General features: G+C 41.9%; 1 long non-coding RNA gene and 1 pseudogene across 1 annotated transcript; both read left to right on the top strand.

Annotated features, from left to right (window-relative positions):
• Positions 1-10,787: 10,787 nt before the first annotated feature.
• Positions 10,788-14,640, top strand: LOC106694719. Its single transcript, XR_001345768.2, has 3 exons — positions 10,788-11,078; positions 11,961-12,135; positions 14,480-14,640. It is a non-coding gene; the product is annotated as an uncharacterized LOC106694719 (long non-coding RNA).
• A 10,433-nt stretch (positions 14,641-25,073) lies between these two features.
• Positions 25,074-25,174, top strand: LOC111823637 (annotated as a pseudogene).
• The last annotated feature ends 1,677 nt before the right edge of the window (positions 25,175-26,851 follow it).

Genomic DNA, 26,851 nt, shown 5'->3' with positions numbered 1-26,851 from the left:
AAAAATCCCATTTCTCTCGGTTGCTTCTTCCATCTATTATCTCTGCCTATTTCTTAAATACCCATACTTGTGAAAATATCCATACTTGGGAGAACTATCTTTCTTCACAGATTCTAAGAGAGTTGGGGTGCTGGTTTCAACAGTATGGCCGGCCGATGAGTGAAAAAGGCACGATGATGGGCAGACGGATGGACTCTCCTGCCTTACGTGAAAGAGCAGCTTGGCTTTCAGGTGCCCTTTTAAGTATCTCTATCCCTCCGTCCTCACCATTCCATCTCTCCAAAGGGCAGGCTGACTGAAGTGAGGAGTGACAGCCACATCAGAGGACTACATCATTCCCACTAAAATCAAAGGCTCCAGTGACATTTGAATCACAGGGCGCTTTGACTGATCCACTCCTTGCCTGTTTCACTCCATGAGCGGAGTAAGCAAGCACAGCAGGTTCCTGGAGTGGGTTTTCAGAGAGCTTCTTTGTCACAGGTGACAGAGTGCTTCTCTGTGTCGGCAGTTCCGCACTCTACTTTTGTCCCTCAAGATAGAGACCTGGGGGAAGTTTTAAAGAAGGTACACACACAGCAGAAGGAAATGCAAGCATTTTCCCCTCCAGGATGCTTAAAAAATAGTTCTGTATACTTAGTATGGCAAGTCACAGTACAGGCAGGTGGGATGTAAAATGAACAAGAAAGGACTCCACCTGAAAAGTAACTGATCCGAAGGGAAGATGAAATGGGCATAAACAATCCTAAAATCTTCCCACATGAAGAGCCAGGGGATTTCAGAAAAACTCCCAACTATGAGACTCAAGCAGGTGCAACTGGGTCTGGCCTAAAAGGGCAATTAGAGCGTTGGAATAAGGGAGAGGAGGGAATTGAGGGCAGCCAGGCATTAGCTAAAGGTGAGAACACCCAAGCCTGTAAGGGACACAACAAATAGTTGAACTTGGCCAGACGATCTAGGTGAGAGAAAAGTAAAAGGGTAGATTGAAGTCACATTGCAGAGATGGAATGCACAGGAATCAGGGGGTGGTGAATCTTGCAATTCACTACATTTTATATCTAGTCTAGAGTATATAAAGCACAACTTTGCCAACTGACACTGAAATACAACTGGTGCAAAAACTGAAGACTTTGATTCATAGCCTCTAGGAACAAACAGTGCCTTATTGACTCTGTAGAACAGATAACATGTGACACACCGCCACCCCAAACTCACAGGAGAGGTGCTACGCAGGGTTCCGCGGAGGAGGAGAAAGAGGACTCGCCTTCTCTTGGCAGCCTTAATTCTACAGCCTCAATTCTGAACAGGTGCAAACTATTTTTCCTGCGTTCTCCCATCCTCCCACTTACCCCTCCTGCTTCTAGAACAGTGCTTCTCAACCTTGGCTGCACATTAGAATCACCTGGGAATCTTTTTAAACTCCTGATCAGGCCCAGAAATCAGGATTTTAAAAAGATTCCCAGGTGATTCTAATGTGCAGCCAAGGTTCTGTGGGAAAGAACAGAATGCTAGATAGATGGAGGATGTAGTTGGGGCTTGGAGCAGGGGAGAGAAAGAGCTAGAGGGTGGGATATAAAATGAAGAAGAAACTATCCTAGTTCCATATTTTATTCTACATCCCAAGCCCTAGTCCTGGGTAATATAAACAGAGCATAGAAATCTGCTCCAGCACCCAGCAATTTTTTATTGTGTCTTCAATTAGTAAATACTAATTTTACACTTAAATAACAATAAGTCCCCACCAGGGAAATGAGATTTCAATTATTTAAAAAGTTAAAACCTTATGCCCTTGATTTAAATTTGAAGTCTGTACTAGATGTATTCCTCTTTGTCATCAGAAGAGAATATAAAAAGTAATAAATCTAAGACCAATGCTGTGACTCTGTTTTTATGCTTTATTATTATTATTCTGAAAAATCAAGTTAGTTGTCAACAAATAATACCTATCATTACCTCATGGTAACTTATATTGGTTTAGTGTCTCTGGGAATCTTACAAAAAATGATTTTAACTTACTGCTTTCAACCTCCCTTCTCTCTAATGCTTTATTGTGTTTGATTTTCAAATATTTCCAGCAAAAGCAGATTAAGGACCAAGATCCCTGGACTGTGGGTCAAGAGACTTGTATTCTTGGGTCACCTCTTCTATTAACGTTCCAGGTGAGCTTAGTTAGGCTAGATTCTCTGGACCTTTGAGAGTCATTTGGGGAGGCCATGGACCACACTGGGGATTTCTGAATCTTCTTCCCAGGAAAAAATGCACACATGAAACAGACACAAACTTCAGTTTACAATTTTATAGAAACGCCCAAGTAATCTCTGGGGTATTCCTCATCTTGACATTCTGTGTTCAAGGTATCTGATCGCTGAAAGATACCTTGGGGCCTTGACTTACGAGTGTCCCAACTAACGAGTTTTTTGAGATACCAGCTGTCTCTCTGCCGATTTTTTGCATTGAGTTGATAGAGTAATTTGAGTTAACGAGCTCCTTAACGAGCTCGGTCTCCGAACGAATTAAACTCGTAAGTCAAGGCCCCACTGTAAGTATTATTTGTGTAGTTATCACCATGATACAGGTAGGCATGAGAAGAAATGAAGAGATCAATAACCACGAACTGGTTCTATCTATCATTCCTAAAGGCAGTGCCTGAGTAGAACTGGGACTGTAGAGGGGGGAGCCATCCCTGTCCCAACAGATGTTAAGATATCCTAAAGGCAGTGCCAGAGACTCCTGTGGATGAGAATAGACCAAGCTTTAAGAAGTCCACCCAGTGACTAAAGATATCTACATTATTCTGTAAAACAAAGCCTTTACTGTTAAAAGTCAAAGGGAAGCTACTTGCTTTGATTCACCAAGACACACCCCTTTTTCCTGCCCAAAGAGTAGTTACAGCCAAGAGCTAAGTTTTGCTTTATTTAAAAGCCAATGTAATACAGACATAGGATGAAATGATATGATATCTAGGATTTGCTTCGAAATAAACCAAGGGAAGGTGAGAAGAGAGAAAACAAGATTGGAACGATTATATGCCAACAAATTAGACAACCCAGAAGAAATGGATAAATTTCTGGAAATATGCAACCTACCAAGACTGGATCATAAAGAAATAGAAAGTATGAACAGACTGATTACTAGTAAGGAGATTGAGTCACTAATCAAAAACCTCCCAATAAAGTCCAGAAACAGATGGCTCCAGTGGTGAATTTTCCACCAAATATTTAAAGAAGTAATGCCAATCTTTCTCAGACCCTTCCAAAAAACAGAAGAGGAGGGAACACTTCCAAACTCATTTTACAAGGCCAGCATTACGGTGACACCAAAACCAGACAAGGACACTATAAGAAAATCACAGGCCAACATTCCTGATAAACACAGATGCAAAAATTCTCAACAAAACACTAGCAAACTGAATTCAATAAGACATTAAAAGGATCATAAACCATAATCAAGTGGGATTTATTCCAGGTATGCAAGGATGGCTCAACATCCACAAATCAATCAATGTGATGCACCATATAACAAAATGGAGAAAATAAGATTGGCCATGAGTCTTCAATTATCAAAGTTGGGGGATGAGTTTTCTTCCCATTTGTCGAACATTAGTCTTTTTTTTTTCTTTTTTTTTTTTTTCATTTAGAAAGTGAGGAGAAAGTCAAACTGAAATATCCATAGGTTAATGGATTTTTTGAGACCTGAACACAAAACTAAATTAATCCTATTCAATTTACATTTTGTTGAGAAGCCCACAGATAGCACAGAATATGGAATTGACACAGTGTTATTTTAAGAACCAACTATCTTACAGTCCAAAAGAGATGACTTTCAATCAAGACAAAAAGAAGTATTTTTGTGTGAGAAGAATGTCTTTCTCCACATAAACAGCTCAGTGCTGGCTGAAAAGGCGGAACTGGGCAACGAGCAGTATTGTCCCCACCTGTTCCAACAGTATTATTCCACCCTTATGTCCAACAGGCCATCTAGCCCAGTCTTGTTGAGCATGATTCACTGTTCTCCCAGTTTGGACATAATTATAAAATGTTTGTTATTTTCACAAAGCTCTCATTAACAGATAGAAATTAATTGTCTTCTTTTTGTTTGCTTCTGCTTTTACCTTTTTCCTAACAAAAATAGCAACAATAAAAAATAAACTTAAAAAAAAAATAAAAATCATACCGAGTCTCCATTTTGTAATTTAAAAAAACCCTGCAGTTCCAATTTCTCATTCTTTGGGAAAACAGCAGTGGACATATCAGGATCCATGGGGGCTTCTGTTATACACAGGGGTTCAGAGGGTCAGCCCGGAAAAACTGGTGCTGACACTAAATCTATCTATTCCTGCCTCGATGTATTCACCCAATTAAGGCAAACTGAAAGAGAAAGCTGTGGGTGGGCACCTGTATCTGAGCCCCCGGGTAGTCCTCTCCTGTGTGATTTGCTATGGCCAATGGGACAATAGCAAGCAGAGGTTTAAAAGATGCGTGTGCACTGGCATTTGCTTTCTCTTTTGCTATGCTTGGGAACCCTGTGACCACTGCTAAGTAAACAAACCAGGACTAGCCTATTGCAACAGGAGATACATGGCCAAGTCATCTCTATTGTGCCAACTGAAATTGCACCAACTATCAGACATGTGAGTGAAGTCATCCTAGATCCTCCATTCCCAGCCAAGTCACCAGTGACCATAGGGATCTGATGAGTCAGTCCAGCCCAGAACTGTCCAGTTGATGCACAAAATCATAAGAAATGATAAATATGTATTAGTTAAGTCGCCCAGTTTGCATTGTTATACCAAAAGCTAACAGACACAACAGGGTAAGAAAAGATGACTAAAAGATGCTAAGATGTACTGAACCTCCTGGGGAGTAATCACTAACAACACTTTATGTAACACTCAATGGAACTTAACTATTGGTTTGATTATTCTCAACTCCCAATACAATGTGACATAGATCCAAAATTAAACATATTCCCTAATATTCATCTCAAGACAATTATTTGCTACTTTTGGAAGAATACTGCATGGGCTTTGGAATTTTATGAACCTCCTAAAATTATATGAAGAATTGTATGTTTATGTGTATTTTTTCTTAATTGGAAAAAGATGTTAAAACTATGGAAAATATCGTGAATGTCTATGTTCACACTGCCCAGAATTAATGATACTATTTTATTACAGGTGCTTTGGAATTTTTATATATAAAGCAATTAAAACATCACTGATAACATTAAAGTTAGTCCACCGACTGGTCCTCTTGCTTTCCTCCTCCCCCCTTCAGCAGCTTGAACTGGGCATCTTTCTAGTCCACTGACTTATATTTTGAAAAGAATATATACATAAATATATATGTATATACATATATATCCCCAAACAATATATACAGTCTTCTTTTGTGTTTTTAAGTTGTTTTTAGTCTTTTATTTACAATTTTTTTCAATTACAGTTTACATTCAATATTATTTGGTATTAGCTTCAGGTACAGCCTAGTGATTACAATATTATTAACTATATTAATAATATAGCACTATGCTGCACTTTACATCCCCGTGACTTTTTTGTAACTACTAATCTGTACTTCTTAACCCCTTCACCTTTTTCACCGTTTCCCGACCCCCTCCCCTAAATTTTTTCTCAAATGGTTTTATATTATATGTATCTTTCTATAACTTGCTTCTCACCAACCACTCCTTTTGTGAGATCTACCCATATCGATACGCTATTATCAATAAATCTCATCTTTATGCATTTCTCTACTGGTGAACATTTAGATTGTTCCTTGTTGTTTGTTTTTGCGATTGCAAACGTTGTCAAAGAACAGGTCAGGTCAATAGCTCCCAGCACGTCTTCAGAGGACCTCAGGACTCTGACAATCTGATTGTATCACTTTGCAGAGCTATTTCTGCATTAGCACATTCCCAAGTCTTGGAGGAAGCTGTCTTTACTTACACCCTAGGACAGCTCAATCAATGCTATTATTACATTCAAATCCAAAATTTCCCATTACAGAGGTCTGCATCTCCTTGGGGACACAAAAAACAAACTTATATTTTCTGTTGTTGTTGAAAATTCCTTAGAGTCAGACAATGATACTGTCCAAAACATGATGACCCATGTTAAATTTTGGTTCTACCCATCACTGTTACCAGGTAATACTATGCTAAGTTGCTGTCAACATCAAATGCTGGTCACACCAATTAAATTACTAAGATACTAATGATATGACATCCTATTTGTTTTCTGTCATGTATATATGGACTAAAGAACTGAATTTCTTGTGGTTATTTCATTTCCCTTATTTTCTATCTTTTAAATCTAATTGAGATTAAAAAAATCTTTCTAGCATGACTTCTGCTTTCATGCTTGTTTCCAGTGTGATGTCATCTAGTCCCAAAACTGATATTCGAAGGTCCAAAACAAAGAAATTAAAATCTGGACCGTTACTAGTCATAATAGACTATGTTCTTAGGTCTAAATTATTCTACCCTGGTATTAGTAAGTAAAATGAGCTAAAATAGATGATTTTTTAAATCAAGCTTGCCTTCCCGTGGGAGTATATGAAATGATGAAGTGTTATACAGATACTTGGATTCAGAAATTTCAACTTTAGAAATAACTAATTGCTTTTGAAAGAGCATAAAGTTAGCAGGCTTGGTTTATGATATACAAGTTATATGGCCCAGAGCAATTCTCTTTACCTGGCCACACTTTGTTGTTGTTTTTTTAACCTATAAAATGGCAACAAAAACCATCATTGGTGTAAGAATGAAATGAAATCACTTCTATGAAAACCTTCTGTTATCATTTCCCCACTAGACTATGAGCGCGTCATAAGCAGAGGCAGTACTTAAGTCATCTTGGATTCCCAGTGGTGCCATTATATTTGGTAAGAATGCTTACTAGTACATGTCAAGCATGTATACTAACCTCCTGTGCAACTGCTCTGTCTTCTCCACTTTAGGAATCAAAGCTCTCCACCTCCAATCACTTGCGTTCTCTGACAAGACCACTCGTATTTGCCAAGCTGGAGCCAGAGGCTTGCGCTCCCACTGGTGTCACATTTGCATGCCAACACCATAATCTAAGGGCAATACCAACAGTTCCCACCTCTGGGCCAGGACTTGGGAGTGCGTAGTGCACCCCAAGCCTGCCTGTCTTGCTCCAGACTCTACATCAAAGAAGGGCTCCAGGTCTGAGGACTGACAGGAGCAGCACATTACAGACCAGAGCAGTTCTAGTGGGAGCAGGAGGAACTCTTCCCAACGCACAGCATCACACAATGATACTGTCCCAACAGGAGAGGTCTCTGTACAGTTATAACTCAGATTGGGTAATCGGGCAACATGGGATTATTATACCGCCACCAAAATATGATAAAAATATGCTTATCAAGGAAAGGGATTTATAAATTAAGTGGGGAAATACAGAGCACAAATTGTTTATTTGTCCCATAATTATAAACACATAAAATGATGTGTTTTGGATAGACTAGAAGGAAACCCAAAGACATGAAGATTAGGGTAGTGTTATTTTGGGTGAATTATTCTGATTTACTTCTTATAATCTTTTAAAGTTAATATAGTAATGAATCAAAAATAGGTAGCAATCTTCCATCTCCAAGCAGGCATTTTTTAAAACCCCAGAAAGGCCCTGACCGGTTTGTCTTAGTGGATGGAGCGTCGGCCGGCGGACTGAAGGGTCCCAGGTTCGATTTCGGTCAAGGGCATGTACCTTGGTTGCAAGCACATCCCCAGTGGGGAGTGTGCAGGAGGCAGCTGATCGATGTTTCTCTCTCATCGATGTTTCTGACTCTCTATCCCTCTCCCTTCCTCTCTGTGAAAAATCAATGAAATGTACTTTTAAATAAATAAATAAATAAATAAATAAATAAATAAATAAATAAATAAATAAAATCCCAGAAAGAAAATTACCTGGTCATGTTTAGACTCTACGGAAATAGACTCTAACCCACCATCATGGTTTGGGGGCAAAGCCTTTTTCGATTGCCATCAGAAAAACTGGATTCTGGCACCAGCTCAGCCAAAACCTAGCTCTGAGACTTGAGAAGTCATCTAACTCTTCTAGATCTCCGTGAAGTCAAGCAAAAGATTTAGGACAGAATTCTTAAGCTTGCTTCTGGGCTTTCTACAATGGAGAGTGTGTTTCACTTTCTACAATGTAGCATATGATCATAAAGTCCTGTGAATGAATTTTTAACAAGCACATCAGAACTCAGAACACACAAGAGAGTGTGGTCCCCTTCAGAGCGGTTCTTGTACTTGATCCTGGAAAGAGCCACCTCCTCTCTGGCCTCCACAGCCCGTTCTACACGATATTGCATATCTCCAGTAGGGCCCATTTTTCCTCCGTTGAGGCAGAATGTAACTTCTGGAAACAGCTCAGAAGAACCTGGTGCTAATTCTGGTGAGTACGATGATGATCAGGGTGGATACAAACATTTTAGGTCACAAAGGAAGTAAAAAAAAAAAAAAAGACCATTCTAAAGTGCTTTGAACAATGTTAATGACATTGTTCCCAGGTTGGCAACTCAGAAGGAGGGCTGATGGATGTACAGTGTAAGTTCCCCGGTTAGCCAAAGCCAATGTCACTATTTAGGGGAGATTCTTAGAGTTCTACTTCTCTCCTCAAGTGTAGCTGTCCTAAAGATATGTAAAAAAAAAAAAAAAAAGCAACAACAACAAAAAAAAACTTTGCTAGGATGCCCCAAAACCTTTTGTCTCTGCCAAAATAAATTCTGAAGTTGAAACTCAAAACATAATTTGTTTACCATTATTACAGAATGTGCTTATAAGGCCAAGATGTTTATTTTTAATACCGTTGGCATTTAACCTTTTACCCCTAATTTGCTCTGTAAATATCAAGTCTCAGCAAGGTTAAAAAAAAATTAAAAACTCACCAAGGAGAAACTCATTTTAATCACATATTAATAAAAACATGCATCTTTGTAAAAACAAAATAGTAGGTGGCTCAAACTTGGAAAATCACAACTGCATGTAATTCTATATATCCCATTATGAAGTTCATAATACCTTGCACTTTTATAGAGGTTTCAAAATATTTCTGCTTTTTGAAGCTGATGAAAAGAGCCTTCATAAGTTCTTCATAAGTAATAAGACTCAACCCCCCTCAGGAAATGAAAAGCACTCCATGTTCTCTTTCATTTAGTCTCACATGAGTTCATGACATTAACACTAAGGAGCAAAAAGTCATATTTACCAAAATGCTCATTATCTAGTCCCAAGAATAGACCCCTGAAACAGACCTTGAATTCATGAGAATCAACTGGGAAGGGACTAATAAAAGAGGTGCATCATACAATATTGGGGGGGGTAGATTGGTATTGTCACTGGAGGAGGGAATTGATGGGTTAAGAAAGAGAAGTTCAATTTATAGCCACCACTCACAGAACTCTCTCACTGGTGTTTAGATGGCTCTGAATAGTAGCAGCTGGATGCTGATTTCCCCAGTTTCATAGCTAAGAGATTCCATAGGCCCAGGCACTAACTTGTTCTCAATGGAAACTCAGTGGGAAGGTGTGACTTTATCAATAAAAATCTAACACCATTTCTGGGTATGTGGCTAAAGTTTAGACGTTCCCGCAGGTGAGTGACAGGAAGGAAGCGCTGTGGTTCACAGGCCACCACTTTGAGATTTTCCGAATGGCTGCAAAGAGCTGGCCTGCAGGTGTTTGTCTGGCCTCTCAGTGATGATCGGAACACTTAAAAAAATGTGCCTTCTGGCATTAAAATCTGGATTTCCAGCTTCTCTTAAAAAAAAGATGATTTGGTAATATGGTCGATGTAACTATGGCCTAGGTCACAGTGATGGCGAACCTTTTGAGCTCGGCGTGTCAGCATTTTGAAAAACCCTAACTTAACTCTGGTGCCGTGTCACATATAGAAATTTTTTGATATTTGCAACCATAGTAAAACAAAGACATATTTTTGATATTTATTTTGTATATTTAAATGGCATTTAACAAAAAAAAAATAAACCAAAAAAAATGAGTTTGCATGTCACCTCTGACACGCGTGTCATAGGTTCGCCATCACTGGCCTAGGATCAAGTAATGGTGTCTCTTTAGATGGGTATATGTTCCATATTTACTCTCAGGAGGCCAACCTCACTCCATCAGAAACTATCCTGGCCTCTATAGACAGCTGAGTTTGCAACCACTGACAGCTGAAATCCTGGGCAAAACGGTGGCTTTCAGCTTCTGCAAATGCCTGCTTCCTCCACTTTTCCCTCCCTCGCCCTCCTTGCCTCCATCAAATCTTTTCTGCACTTTATCCCATTTCTTTTGTGTCTTTGTTTTGTTATTGTTGTTGTTAATCCTCACCAGAGGATATTTTTTCAATTGATTTTTAGAGTGAAAGGGAGGAAAAGAAAGAGGAAGGAAGAGAGAGACATCAATCTGAGAGATCCATCGATTGGTTGTCTTCCACACGTGCCCCAAATGGGGCGGGGGATCGAACCTGGTACGGTGGGAATTGAACCCACGACCCAGAGGTGCACAGGCTCATGCTCTAACCACGTAGCAACACCAGCCAGGCACTTTATCCCATTTCTGTCTGGTTTTGTTTTGTCATATTGTGTTGTTTTGGCCAGGAAACTACTTAGCAATCTGATAAACTAATCAGTGGGGATGGACTAGGTTACATTCCCAAAAACACATATTTGAAATGGATTCCAGACTTTCTAAATACATGTCATGCCTTCAAGGCCCAAAGGAACTTACCTACCTTGTAGTCAGCTATCCATCAGATGTCTACTTTCATAGGTCTATTTCTGTGTGTAACATCTGCCGTTTACTCACAAGTAACATGCAAGTAAGGACAAGGAAACATATCGTGAACATATTCTGAGGAGATGGCCAATACCGATTACTCAAATATTTCAGTCTACCTAAGTCACAGAAGACCTATGAATCATCATTTCTAGGTCCAAAGTATACAGCAGAGTTATAGACACGGACTCCAGTCCTCAGCAGGCCACACTGGTCATGGCCACAAAAGCTTAGCTTCCTTTGTGGATGATGATAAAGCAAGATTCTAGGAAGGAAACCGTAAGTTAAATTTAAAAATTTAATATGTTTTTTTAAATTGATTTCAGAGAGAGGAAGGGAGAGGGAGAAAGGGATAGAAACATCAGTGATGAGAGAAAATCACTGATTGGCTGCCTCCTGCATGCCCTACACTGGGGATGTAAATTGAATCGTGACCTCCTGGTTCATAGGTGATGCTCAACCACTGAGCTACACCAGCCGGGCTAAATTTAAAATTTTAAACCTGACTTTAAGTAAAGTCAAAAGAGATTGTCATACCCTCCTAACTAATGTACACAAAATTATAAAGACATCAGATTTTTTCCCCCTCAGTTCTTCAAGTCTGCTAAAAATTTCTGTTGCCTAAGAGTAGTATTCTCGGTTTTCCAAAGATGGAGAAAAGTGTCCCAAAGTGAGTTTTCAGAAGGAAGATATCAGGTAAATATAAACTATATATTGTGTTCATACGTCAGAAAATGGCAGTCTTCCTCATGAGTCACAACTGCGTGAGTCTTGGTGGACAGCCTTCCTAATGGAGACCTGCCAGACTTCCTAAAAGGCCATGGACACACACACACACACACCACAGCACAGGTGCCCTCCTTACAGCCCAGCCAAGGGCCTGATGAATTATATTCTCCACGCTAACCCTCAGCCACACCCTCGGAAGGCAATGCCCCAGCTCTTCCTGTTCTAAGCAGCTGGGGGATGCAGCTGGGCAGACCCAGAAAGATGTGAAGCCTCATTTGGCTCGAAGGGTTTTATATAAACATTTAAAACGTCATAACGGAGGTTTCTTCCTATTTGAGAGGCTGATCTCTGTTCTAAGGCACCCTCACCCACCTAATGAACAAATGCAATGTTTCAAGCCAGCAAAGAAATGATTTGTTGAATTTTTGCCAGATTACTCTAGATCCAGTAGATGAAGCCACGGCAAATCTCCTATTTCAGGACAGCCAGCTGTTTCAACTTTTCTGTCAGGGAATCGTGGCCTCGGCAACCGTATCTGATGCACCGATAGTCTCCAGGCGGCCCACAACATGGCCATCTGTGCTGCTGGCAGGGAAGCCATCCACAGGTAAGTCCCACCTGTCCTCCCATAGACACGCTACACGATTCTGGAAACCACTCTCTTGCTCAACATCCTCCTCTGTATCCACATGCCCCATCACCTCCTTCACCAGCAATGGGGCCGAACTGAGCACCGCCTTCATGAAGTCACCAAAAAGAGGAGGCTAGACTAGTTTTTAGCCTGCCCAGCATGAAAAATAAGTTCACTAAGGGAAAGTTAATTTTCTCAGGGTACCACTCACTCAAGCATTTGAATTCAGTAAGATTCTTTAAGCTCTTTACAAAAAACACATTGATTTCTTTCTTTCTTTTTTTACAAATATTGAGCCATGGAAAATAATTATAGCAATTCTAAAGTACTAGGGCTATCATATTGCTTAAGTGGCCAATTAGGCGGTGGCCCAGTTAGGTAGCTCCACCCAGACACACACTCAGCTTAAGTAAATGGTTCTTCATAGGTGTTCCCAAAACAAGGTGGGGTAGACGTGCTTCTTAAACCCTACGACTGAGCGAGGAAATTTATTTGCAGATCAAGTGTCTTCTTAGGTAGGGGGCAAAGGTGGTATCATTTTGGACTATGTGGAAAAAAAAATCTTTGGTCAAGGCTGACCTTTTAAATATGTTGTTGGTTTTTAATTATACTTTTGAACAAACCCAGCACTGGGCCAAGGGCTCCTTTTCGGTTTGTACGCCGGTTCCGAAGGGCCTGAGCTACACGCCCCTCAGGCTGGTCACGCGGGGTAGATAGTTAAATGAGCGCTGTCCTGGTTATCATTCTGACTTAGCTGCACTTTCAGTCATTAAAAACCAACCCAACCAGAAGAGGACCAGTCCGTCCACCTACGCAGGCTTATTCCAGTGTGGAAACGAGGAAGCCTTGCAGTAGAACTTGGTCGCCTTTCTTCCGATGGACCGCCAACCCCTTCAAACTCGAGCCCTGGCTTTTGTGCCTGGGAAAGTAAAGCACACCGAAGCCCCGGGGGTGCGGCTAAGGCTGTGGGGGCGGGGTGGCTAGGGCGGGGACTTGGGGCAAAGGAGGAAAAGTCATAATAAGTTAGAGAAAAAGCCGGCCACTTCCAGGTATTCCCCAAGTGCCAACGGAAAAGGAACAAAAAAACTCGACTTCCTCCTGTGCAAGCCGTTCACCAGACACCCGAAAAGGGCCGGTCACCTCGCACCGGGGAAGGGGTGGGAGTGGGGGCGGGGGTGTTTAGTTCGCCTCTGGAGAGCAAAGACCCTCCGGCGGCTCCTCGCCAAGTCCAGGCCAGCGTAGTTCGGAGCTGCACCCGGTCCCTTTCGCTCTCCGGCGCCTGCCCTCCGCCAGGTGCTCGCCCTACCTGGGGCCCCGGCGGCCTTTGTGCAGCCCGCGCCGGCCCTACCAGCGTGCGGAGCCGGCGCCCTGGCGAGTGGGAGAGCGAGGCAGCCCCGCGCCGGTGCCCGCGGGTGGGAGGGGCGCGCGGGACGAGGGGTCGCAGCGGCCGGCTCCGGCGCCAACGTGCCGGCGATCCGCGCCCCGGCCGGTGGGACCAAGAGGGGCACTGGCGACTTGCCCCTTCTTCCCAGCAGGAGGAAAGGGACCCCCCTCCAAGCGCCGTGACCCTGCACACCCATCTCCCCAACACCCTGGCTTCCGACAGCTGGCAGCCATCGCTACCCGGTCACAAAAAGTTTCGCGACGCCGAAAGCGACTGGAAAGAAAGTTTTCCTTGGCCTCTCGCTCCCTCTCCCCCGTCCCCGGGCGCAGGAAAGCAGTAGGAAATCAGAGATCACGACGTGCCGACTCCGGCGTCCACCTTCTCCACCCCTGGCCTGGGCAGCGCGCCCAAGGTGGGTGCCCAGCGCGGAGGCTTCCTGCCCCAGCCCGGGGTCAGGCGACCTGGGACGCTGCGCGGCCAACTCACCATGGTGACTCGCACCGCGGTCGCGCCTCCGCTGGTCGGGCTGCCGGGGAGCTGGGACTCTTGGAATGAAGTCTCCTGGGCAAACTTCAAAAGTTGGTTCCCTTCGCCAAAACCGGGCTCGCGACACCCAAGCACTCACAGGAGCCAATGGGAACCCTAGGGGGACTCCATCCAGGCGGGATCCGCGGCGCTAGGTGAGGGCGACAGGGAGGCTACTCAGCAGGAGGGACGCATGCGGCCCAGGGCAGGGGTCCCCTCGGACCGGGCGCTCGCCGTCAGCCTGGCTGCGTCCGATGCTCTCCGCGCGTCTGCCTGGCTGCCCTGCCTCGCTCCTCTTTCTTCGGCCACTAACTCCGTACTCCTCTGGCCGAGTCTCGGCTCGGGCAGGGCAATCTGTCCATAAATGGAGAATTCAGTTCGGGCCTGACCAATCAGGGTTTGTTTTCGCAGCGTCACTCCTTAGGGAAACCGTAGCAGCCAACAAGCTTGGAGCTGGTGGAGTTTCCAAAGCCCTCTGGATCCTGTAGTTCTCCGCGCCAGCCTCGCAGCCGCGCTGCAGACCCGGCTCGCTCCCGGTGGCCAGACGGAACTGTCAGGAAGAAAACTGTGAAACAGAAGTAAAACCTCTCGTGTTTTCTTTCTTTCTCTTCTTAACGCGAAAGTTAGACTAGCTGTAGCTTCCCAGCTGAAGTGGTATGATTTTCCCATAACTTTTTTTTTTAGAAGGAAATATTTTATCAGCATAAAAGATCAGAGTTATGGCAGCAACCCAAAGGAAATCCTTTTTCTTTCTAACGTCTGGATTGTGAGGAAAGTAAAAAATACCATTTCCCCCACCCCCCTTTTACCTGAATTTCCTTGGAAAACAAAGGAAGGCTCCCCCCGCGCCGCTCCCCTCCTCCCCCTTCCCACCCCCCTCCGATTTTGTGATGTTGCACGTGCAGCAAACAGGACAGGGGAGAGATGAGTGGGGAGAAAGCACCATTCAACCTTAGTCTACCCAAATCTGTTGAGAGCAATTAGCAGGACAATCAGAACTGTAAAAGTACATCATTCCAGAGTGAGGGGTTTCAAGAACTCGCGTGGGCAGTAAGGAGAAGATGGGGTGGGGGGAAGCAGAATCCTGAAATAGGTAAGGAATCTGATTTTAGTGTTTTAAGGGTTCCGGAAGTAAACTTGATGGGTTACAACAAGATTGTGGGGTCTGTGGAAAGATTTGAAAACTTGAGGGCACAGAGCAACTATGAAACATGATGATTTACTGATTTACTTTAAGAACCGAGGTGGTGGCCATTCACTTGAACGTAGCATCCTAAAGTTGGAATGGATGTTTAAAATCATTTTGTCTAGAATGGGTAAACAAAAATGCAATATGTCCACACCATGGAATATTAATAAGCCATTAAAAAGGAAGGAACTCCTGACACATGCTACAACATAGATGAACCTTGAAAATATTATGTTAATTGAAAGAAGCCAGACATAAAAGACTGTCTATTATATGATTCCACTTATATGAAAGTAGAGAATGGGGCAAATCTATGGAGACAAAGTAAAGAGTGATTGCCAGGGGCTGGGAGGAGGGAAGGATGGGAGTAACTGCTACAGCATATGCATCTTCTTCTTGGGGCAATGAAAATAGTCTGGAATCAGACAGTGGTGATGGTTGCACAACTTCGTAAATATACTGAAAGCCACTGAATTGTACCTTTTAAAGGGGTGAATCTATGGTATTTAATATCTGTACTTTAAAAATGGAATTTAGTCATGTTGACTAAATTCTTACAGTAATCATCCACACAGTTCGGCAATAGATATAATTAAATGCCTACTGTACAGGTCAGCACAGACACTGTGAGTATCATGGCCTGTGCCTTCACTGAGCGTCTGATTTTAGAATGAGGGAGAGAGAAGACAAATTTTAAACCAATAAATAATTGCAAGAAAAGTACAAATATAATGAGAAGTGATAGTACCTTCGTGTGAGGGACTGCCATATTTGTAGCTATAGTTTAGGTTAGAAAATTCACCTGGCAGAGGCCTTAGTATAGACTGTAAAGGAAACAGACATCTGTTGAGCACTCACTATGTACTAGGCATTACTAGGTACAAATAGATGTGATTCACCAAATTCTCAGGTCAATCTGATTCCATGTCTCGGGGGCACATCAGCTTCAGAAAACCATCAGGCATTTTAGGAACTAATGCCCAGGGGTTACCGAGAGGGAAATGTGAGGTTACCAACACAAGAAACACTACGTAGGTTGAAAATAACATGTTGCCCATGCTACCGTGGTCAATCCTGACCAGTAGCTGGATTGACATGGGCTTCAAGTAATACAGGCCAAGACCTGGTTGTTTTCCCCAAGGTTAACCCAGGGATACAATGAGACACTTAAAATTACTTAATAATCTAGCAACAACCTATTCAATCTTGGATTTATCTAAAACTACCTTTAAAAAAAAAGAATAGTTTTTATTGATTTTTAGAGAGGAAGAGAGAAACATCGATGTGAGAATGTAACATCAATCAGCTGCCTCTTGAACGCCCCCCACCAGGGATGAAACCCCAAACCCAGGCATGTACCTTGACCAGAAATCGAACCAGTAACCTCCCCATGCACAGGATGACGCTCACCCAACTGATCCACAGTGTTCAGGGCTCTAAAACTACCGGGACACTATTTGTTGGTTGAGATTTTTTTTAATGCTTACTTTTATTTGCCCTAGTAATCTCTTTCCAGTTTCAAGACATATTACTAAGTTCAGGTAGGACTTTGTATTCGTTTTTTGATGATTTTGTAATAAGATTCCTTTCCAGATTGAAATATAAATATATATTAATTTTTATGTCTAAGGAGTACTTAGATTGTGGGATTTAGGAACACATAATCCTGACTTTGAAGTTTGCCTTTCCATCTAACTAGCTGTGAGATCTTAATTTTCTGAACCTCAGTTCCCTTATCTATAAAATAGATTGCCGTGAATATGAAATGAAAGTTGTGTTAAGATGGTTAATAAATGTTGGTTCCTCTTTCCCTTCACCTGTACTATATCTAGGTTAGAGATTCAGACCTGGGTCCCTGGGTGAGATCAGACCAACCGTGGCCCTCTGAAATGCATGCCAAGAGGGGGAGGGGCTGTTTGTGTGTGCCCTTTTCTTCAGGGAGAGTTAATAGATTGCACCAAATTCTCAAAGATTCCATAAATGCCAAAACATTAGGACCCATAGCTCTGGATCAGATTCGTTATGCCTCCCTGGACCTTGTATCCATCACTGTGTTTTTCTTCAGATATAAGGATTAGAATTAAGTCTGATAGTATAAGGGCAGAAGTTCACCTTGGCTTCTCAAAGCAGAACCCACTAATTCAGTCTGAACATAGAATATAGTGTGCGATCATTTGGTAAGAGCCTATAATTTCATGGAGAATCCCTTTAAGCCTACCTTATTCCATTCCCATCTTGGGGAGGTACATTGTCAGTTTTGGCGAGGGTGAGGGTATGTTCTGGTTTATCTGGGAGAGTCCTGGTCTATGCCTTTATCTCAGTGAAATAATTAACTATACCCTTTTTGCATCCCTAAAAAGACCTAGTTTGAATAATAAATTAAGGTCATCCTAGATTTTTTTTTTTTTACCAAATTCATCCCCCGCCCAAATCCTTACTTTAATTTTTCCCCCAATTTTCTTGATTTACACTTATTTTTCAGAGGACTCTAATATATTACCAGATATTTATAATAGCAATGAAGTGAAATCAGCTTTTAAAATTGTAAAACTCATTCTAGACACATGATGGAGCTAGTCAGATGAGACTTTATACATCTGTTGGCATGATCAACTGCATTTATCTGGAGCTGAATGAAAAGGAAAATAGAAACAAATCAAGATGGATACAAAACACAATTTCCCATATGAATCTGTCAGCAAAAAAAAAAAAAAAAATATCACTGTTTATACATTTTGGAAAACAAACAGTAAGAGGATTATGTGAAGCATTAAGAGGATTATGTCAGTGCCATAAAAGAACATCAGATGCATTCACAACACCCCAATTAAAGAAAAGTTTGTTACTGAGAAAATGAGACCAGAAATCTTTAACAAGACATTGAGGAAAAATAGACCTGTATCACATCAATGTGAAATGTCCCAGGTAAGGGGGTGGGGGGAGGGGGAGATAAGAGATCAACCAAAGGACTTGTATGGATGCATATAAGCATCACCATTGGACACAGACACTAGGGGGGTGGGACATGTGCTGGGGGGTAGGGGTGGCCGGGAGAGGTCAATGGGGGAAAAGGATACATATGTAATACTGTTAACAATAAAGAATTTAAATTTTAAAAAAAGAGAAATATCCCAGGTAATCAGTTTCTACTAGAACAGGCATTCGGTTCAGTAGGTATCAGCTACTTAGCTAAATGCTTACTGTACAATATCTTACTTAATTTTCCATACAACCCTACTAACTTTATTTGTAGTTAAGAAACTGAGTAGAGAGCTTAAAGTAACTTGCCCAAGCTATCACTCAGCTACCAGGCATCAAATCTATTTGCCTGACACTGAAGCCCAAACTTACCCTCTGAGCAGTGGCTCTCTAGTAGGAATGCATATCAGAAGAAATTTTCCTTCCTGCAGGCCCAGTACGAACAGGAACACACTTATTAAAACCCGAAAGCCTCTCCAAACCAGGGCTCCTGGAAAAATTCTTGCTTTTTTGTGGACATAAGAATTACATTTGTGTAGAGAGTGTAACTCAACTTTAAACATCTTTGTTCTTCACCTAATATCTTTTTTTAATATACTAGTATGTTTTTTTTTTACTGATTTTAGAGACAGAGGAAGGGAGAGGGAGAGAGACAAACATTGATGAGAGAAACATTGATTGGCTGCCTCCTGCATGCCCCCTACTGGGGAACGAGCCCATGTGCCCTGACAGGAATCCAACCAGGGACCTCTGGATGCATGGGATGACACTCAACCAACTGAGCCACACTGGCCAGGACCCTAATGTGTTAATGTTGATTTGAAAAAAGGATATTACAGAGAATTTTTAAGGGTTAGGTAATGTCATATGATGCTGATTAATATAAAAAATTTTTGCTACACTGTAACAATTATTTTACTGAAATAACGGAATTATTTTACCAAAAGGACAGAAAAATATTCAGCTTATTAAATGCCTGTTTATATACATTTACTAATATATTTTCTCTTATTTAAGCCAATATTTTCTTCCAGTTTTGATTTGACTTTTTACATTCAGAAGCTAAGCCCTGACTGTTCTCCAGTTTTAAAAATCTCTATATCTAAAAGCCTAAGTGACTGTTACGACAGAACGACCAATCGCTATGACGCACACTGACCACCAGGAGGCAGACGCTCAACGCGGGAGCTGTCCCCTGGTAGTCAGTGCATCCCCACAGCCAACCTCCCGCAGCCCCTTCCCCTGGCCGGCCCCCATCCACCCCTCGTGCTAAACCATTTGTAGAGAACTGCTTCTGGGTCGGGGTTTCCTAGGTAGCAGAGCAGCTCCCTCACTGTGATCTATTGAAAGCCAGCCCTCAACACAAGGGTTTGTCTCACTCCCATCCTCTTCCTTCCCCGGGGGCTGGGAGCTGCCTTCCTGCCACAGTGGCCAGTGGCCGTGTGGCGGGTGTGGCGGCGAGGGAAGGAGGAGGTGGGGAGGCGGGGAAGCGGGGAACTGTGCGGTGGCAGGACAACCTCAGGCGGTCCCTCCCCCCTCCCCCCTGCACGAATTCGTGCACCAGGCCTCTAGTGATTAAATAATGCCCAGCTGGTGTGGCTAATGGTTGAGCATCAACCTATGAACCAGGAGGTCATGGTTCAACTCCAGGTCAGGGCACATGCCCAGGTTGCAGGCTTGTTCCCCAGTAGCAGGTATGCGGGGGGCAGCCAATCAATGATTCTCTCTCATCATTGATGTTTCTTCTCTCTTTCTCTCCCCCTTCCTCTCTGAAATCAATAAAAAAAAATATTTTTAGAAATGATTAAATCCAGAGTAATGCTAGTTAGTGTTCTCTGATGTATCCAGGAGTGAAGTTTTCCACAGAAGTGAGCTTTGTGGACATCTGAATCTCCTGGCTCATTTCTATGTCCACACACTAGATTTCTTTCTTCTTCTCCCTGTCAGTATGCTAGCTGATTGGATTTTGTGTGTTCTTGTAAGTCATCCTTAATCTCTACTGGAACAAGGCAAGGCATGCATAAATAAATATTTGCACTTAAAGAAAACCTGGAAAATAGCAAATAACTGCATGAGCCTTACCTTATTAAAGAACCAAACTTTTTTAACTTAAAATCTTTTCGGAAGTAAACTACATGCTTCATTGCCTTTTGAAAATATGCTGAACCTCATGCAAGCTTGTGCCTGAAGACTCAAGGTCATCTGAACAAGTATTGATCATCTCACTGGGTTGCCCTGAGCTGAGGTCCTGGGGACTATTGAATGGAACATCTGTTTGCCACTGTACTTCATGGCCCTGAATAGTTCTGTCTTTCTGTGTTTTTGGTAGGGTGTTTTTGTTGGTTTTGTTTTAATTGATATCCTCCACTGTCAGAGGCTTTTTTTTTTCTCCTGCTATCTGCTGTTGCAATTTAGTCTCTTTTAGTATCGAGAAACAACAACAACAACAACAAAACAAAACAAAAGGCACCTGGGTTGCTTCATGAGAAAAAAATTTTAAAAGGATATATGCCCAGGGGCCAGGGAAAACAACACAAAGGAAGGTAGGATTGCGCAAGCTCTCGGTCCTTTTCTGCTTCCTGGCTTCTCTGCATGGATGGATGTTGTCTGTCTCGTCCAGCTTCTCCCACTTACTCATAGTGGCCCCTCCTCCCATAATTTCAGTTTACAGAGTGTCTTTAGTTTGTCATGATCCTGACTCAGGCCCCCAAACTACCTTTCAGCAATGCTGCCCACAGCTCACTGGAAATTTGCCTGAGTTTCTTGATTCAAGTTTAAGAGAGGAAGGGAGGGAGGGAGAGAAAGAAAGAGAGAATCTGACTCATCCAGCTCAAGCTTTCAAACCACGCCAGGTCACAAGTTGCTAGCAAGCCTATAGAAGGCTCTGCTTGAACAAGGTGTATGCACAGTTGCATTCCAAGCAAATGTTGTCACAGGGTTGGTGTCTTAAAGCTACCGCCTCATTGAAAAGAGATGGTGAATAGGACCCTGGAGTGTCATCCCAATACACCAAGGTTGTGAGTCAGGGCACATACAGGAATCAATCAATGAGTGCATAAATCAGTGGAACAACAAATGGATGTCTCCCTTTCTCTCCCTTCCTCTCTCTCTCTCTCTCTCTCTCTCTCTCTCTCTCTCATCAATCAATACTTTTTTTTCTTTTTTCAAAGAGAGAGGGTGAATATGGACAGAATCTCTGAGGAAGGACCATGGTCGGCACTCCAAATTGGGGCACTCAGCAGTTTGCCAGCTGCATCTGTGTAGTGCCTTCTTTTATGCATAATTTCTTGGTGAGACCTTGAGGGCAGTTCCATTCACCTCTTCAACAGAAAAAACGTATGGGCTTTGCAGCAATCATTGTCATTTCAACTTTATCACCATACATGTATATATGTATATATTTTGAGATCTGACATATGTTTTGCCTTTATTATCATGCACTTATAAATGTGTGTTTATATATGCCTATAAATATTTGTATATACACATAGGTGTGTGTGTGTTTAAGATGACATCTTTTTAAAGATACTGTAACAAACACTTGGGGAGAAATTTTTATTTTTTAGAGCAGTTTTAGATTCACAGCAAAACTGATGGAAAAGTACAGAGATTTCCCACGTATCTCCTGCCCCCACACGTGCACAGCCTCCCCCATTATCCACAGAGGGACTTATTTGAATAGAGTGTTTCTTGGTGGTGGTGCCCTGCATGTTGGCAGCATGGTTTTCAGAGCATCACTGTTTCACTCACCACCACAAACATTCGCAGGGCATTGTGGTAGGTTCTCACATCGTCCCATGCATGTCAAAAGCATACACAACACAAGGGCTTCCTACTTTCATACACATGTTCCTGAAAATACACACCAATGTCAGATATATTAAATTCAAAAACTGATTTGTGTGTTTTTTAAAATATGTTTTTGTTGATTTTTAGAGAGAGAGGAAGGGAGAGGGGTAGCGAGATAGAAACATCGATGATAAAGAAATACCAGCAATTGGCTACCTCCTGCAAGCCCCCTACAGGGATCGAGCCTGCAACCCGGGCTTGTGCCCTAACCAGGAATCCAGGAATCGAACTGGTGACCTCTTGGTTCCTGGGTCAATGCTCAACCACTGAGCCACACCAGCCAGGCTTTGAGGAGAAATTTTTATTTTCAGAGAGCTAAAATACAAAATTCCTATAAAAATATAGTATAAAAAATTCCTTGTCTCTTAGATTAAGTTATAATTCCAGAATTTAATAGATGTTCTTTAAATTTGGGCTTCTCCATCCCAGCTGAGCAGAGGAGACCATCTAAAGTCTAAAAGGCAGCCTTCTGATTTGGCTCAGTCTATTTACCTCTCTATGAATTGCGAATCGTTTTCCTTATCTGTAAAAACAGAGATAATGATAAACCTCCACCGCTTCTCACACAGCACTGTGAGGATTTGTTAAATTAAGTCCTATAAAGTGAGTAGAATAGTGACTGCTGCACTTCTCCGAAAGAGTTGTCCTCCTGAGTTTCACCACCTTCTGTATACCTAATGACCTCCTTCTTTGTCTCTATTGTTCTAAATTTATGAGAACTATACTTCTGCTTCCTGGTGTTTGCATTTATATTTTTTCCATATTTCACTAATTTTGATAAAACAACAAGGCTAAATGCAACTTAGTTGGAACATAGTTGAACAAATGCTGGTAGGTTGACAAAGATGGAATGGAACTGTGAGCTGAGCTGGCAGGAAGCATGTCCATGAGGTCAATGAAATGTTTACCTGGCTTTTGGCCTGATGCTGAATCAGAAAGATGGCTCAGGTGCATTAGTGTGTAATGTCCTTATCGGCACAAAGTGAATGGACAAAGGTCAAGGGCACCAGGAGATGGCCCCTCCCTTTTACTATGTGAAGTTTCTGGAATCCCAAAATACAGCCAAATGGGACAAAGTTGTGATACTTTCCCACAGGAGGGTACTTTGATAAGGCACTGGTGACAAAGGAATTCTATATTTGACCAAGAATGTGATTCTAAAATCAGCTATGCCATTTATAAGCTTCTCTAACTTAAGTACAATTTCTCTCCAAATGGAATGAAATGGATATAAATGTGCATTTAAATAAAGGACATTGGTGGATCGAATTATAGCACATAAAAATACCACCACACAGCTATCACAAGTCCTAGATATATAAATTTTCCCTAAAATAGTATCCCAGCTCCAATAACTGTTTTTCCAATTACTATTACTTAAATATTTTAAGATTTTTTTCTTAATTTCTATTAAGTTTAAAAACTGGGAATGGTATGAGAATGGTAGCTGGGGGGAGGCACGATGCCTAGGAATCTATATATATAAAAGCCTAAGCGACCAACCGAAACCTTCGACTGTTCGACTGTTCAACTCTTCCACCTGTAGCTATGATGCACACTGACCACCAGGGGGCAGACGCTCAATGCACAGGCATGGAACAAACTGATGAATCTCAGAAAGAAGGGGGGAGGAGTGTGGGTGGGAAGAGATTAACCAAAGATCTTATATGCATACTAGAGGACTGGTGCATGGATTCATGCACCAGTGAGGTCCCCCGGCCTGGCCTGTGGGGATTGTGCCGAAACCAGCAGTCTGACATCCCCCGAGGGGTCCCGGATTTCGAGAGGGTGCAGGCCAGGCAGAGGGACCCCACTGGTGCACGAAACTGTGCACCGGGCCTCTAGTAATTTATAAAGAAATATAATTTTTTTCCTTGATAAATTTTCCTATACATTTAAGTTATTTAAAACCATTTCCCTAGGCATCTGGCAGGAAAAAACACACACACACAAAAACTGTCAGAATAAAAAGTGGTTGAATGGATAAATAAAAGCCCAAAGAAAAGTGATTAGACTTTTTTTTTAAAGTGCATTACCATTGGTTTACAATCGCTAAAGAAATATGCACTCATTGTTATAAAATAAAGCATACAGATTTAGAGTTTGTAAGATAAAAAGTGGAAGTCTACCTGCAAGATTTTAAACGTGAGGAGATGGTGGTTTCCACTGGCAGAAAAAGGAGAAACCAAGAGGAGGCTCCTGCTGCAGTGCGTTCGGCGTTGAAGCTAGCAGGGGTGCCCAGGCATCGCTGCGAGAGACTGGTTGAACCTCAGGGGAGATGTCAGGTTGACTGATATTGTCTGTGCCTTTGGCAGTTTTCATCTAGTTGTCCTGTTGTTGCTTTTGATGCCACATGACTCCTTCCTAAATTTCTCTCCCTCCTTATCGCTCTGTTGGCAAGGCTGTGGGGAAACAGGTTTCTTCTGTATCTTTGGTGGGAGTATAAATAGGTAAAAGCTCTATGGAAAGGAATTTGACACCTTCTAGCAACATTGCAGCATTGTGCTGTCTCTGGCCCAGCCATTCTGCCGCTGGGAATGTATCCAAAGATGTACATGCACAAGGTGAATTGGCATATGTCTACAAAGCGTCATTGGCGTAGCAAAAGATTGGCAACAACCCAAGTGTTTATCATTAGTGGAACTGGTTAAATATGTTAGGAGACAACATGAAATTGTTTAATTTTAAATTTTAAAGAGCTTTTAAAACAGAGTGAGGAATTTCTCTCTGAACTGATGCGGAAAGATTTTTGTGATATATGATAAGTTAAAATTAAAAGTACAGCCCTGGCCAGTTTTACTCAGTTGGTTGGAGCGTCGTCCCGTACACCAAAAGGCTGTGGGTTCAATTCCTGGTTGGGGTGAGTACAGAAGGCAACCAATTGATGTTTGTCTGTCACATCAATGTTTCTCTCTCTCTCCCTTTTTCTCTCCCTTCCTCTCTCTAAAATCAATAAAAACAAAACAAACAAACAAAAACAAAGTACAGATGTTCTGGCAGCACATATACTAAAATTGGACAATACAGAATAGATTAGCATGACTCCTGTGAAAGGTTAACATGAAAACTTATGAAGGTTCCATATTAAAAAAATAAAAAAGCAAAGTACATACTAGTATATATATCAAACAGTAGCATATATGTGAGGCAATAGTACGTAGATCAAGCTATCTGTATAGGAAAATAGGGCCAGGGGAATAATAGATTAGTGTTTATGTTTACATGAAGACATTTTGGAAAAGACACAAAGAAACTCAAAAACAAGTAGTGTTTGTGAGATGTGGGAACGGGCTGGATATGTTTTATCCAGCTAGATTTTTGAACCATTGTAAACACATTACTCAGAACATTAAAAAATATTGTGCCGGCCTTAAAGATCACGTTAGAGAGGCGCAGAATTAGCATGGACATTGGGGTCTGCCGAAGCAAAGGCCCAGGGGTGTGAGAGCTTATTGAGCTGACCGGAAAGGCCTCTCCCCGGACACTTTCTCAAACTCACTGAGAAAAGAATGAGCTCAGATTCCACTTCTGTGTCTTTGGGACTACAGCAAAGTGAATTTGGTTCCTCGGTCTTTGCTCAATGTAAAATGTAATTTACCATGCATCGGATATACTGTTGATATTCTATCCTTAGATATGTCAGATTTCATCCATGGCTCATCTTCGAGAAAAGTCACCAAGTAAATGTGAAGGTTCTTATTCCAGGAAAATGGAATCCTAATCCATTTTAGGGCGGGACTTATCAGAAAATTCATTCAACTAAACCCGATTTTTTAAATCTTTAATATATATATATATATATATATATATATATATATATATATATATATTGATTTCAGAGAGGAAGGGAGAGGAAGAGAGAGATAGAAACATCCATGATGAGAGAGAATCATTGACTGGCTGCTTCTTGCACCCCCCCCCCCCACCCACCCATGGGGATCAAGCCTGCAACCTGGGCATGTGCCCTAGCCTGGAATTGAACCCAGGACCCTTCAGTTTATAGGCCAACGCTCTATCTACTAAGCCAAACCAACTAGGGCTGATTTTTACCTCTTTAACCTTAGTCAGAAATAGGTCTATTGTGACTATGGACTCAGGTTTGTGAAATTGTTTATTTAAGTATTGAAGTCATCGTAGTATGTGCCTTAGTTATAGTTCTTATCTCTACGTCTCTAGATTTATATCTTGCAATCCTTTCCACTGAACATGAGAAGAGCAGCTGAATATTGGATGATTCCTGATGACAAGATAAAGAAAAGTCAATTTGGTTTTTACCAAATCCCATGAAATTGCTCAATAATCCTAAAATGACTCATTTTAGCACTTAAAAAAAAATCACATTAATCCTATTATCTTGAAAAGTATGCTTCAGGGAAGTGGATCCAATTATGTTAAAATCAATTTCTCTCTTTCTCTCTGACACTCACACACACACACACACACACACACACACACACACACACACCCCTCATCTATGCAAAGAACAAAAAAAGCCTTGAGGGAAATATAACAGATGTTTACTATGATAGGGCAATGAATGATTTTTCTTTTCCTTTCCTTTTCCCTTTATTTCCCAAGTTCTACTTAATGAGCACGAACTACTTTGATAGTAAAAACAGAAAAGCAAAACAACCAAAGCCGAGGTTGGTGAACCAAGGCCAAGCATGCAGCTCATCCCTCAGTTCATCTTCCAGGAAGCCTGCACGAGCTGCTGCCGCGCCCCTGTCTCGGGCTCAGACATGTGGTCATCTGTTCTGAAGCCTTCA

This window comes from Myotis lucifugus, unplaced genomic scaffold, assembly GCF_000147115.1.
Source record: "Myotis lucifugus unplaced genomic scaffold, Myoluc2.0 scaffold_588, whole genome shotgun sequence".
In the NCBI taxonomy this organism is placed as follows: Eukaryota; Metazoa; Chordata; class Mammalia; order Chiroptera; family Vespertilionidae; genus Myotis; species Myotis lucifugus.
Note: the sequence above shows the minus strand (reverse complement) of the source record. Positions and strands in the feature narration are given on the sequence as shown.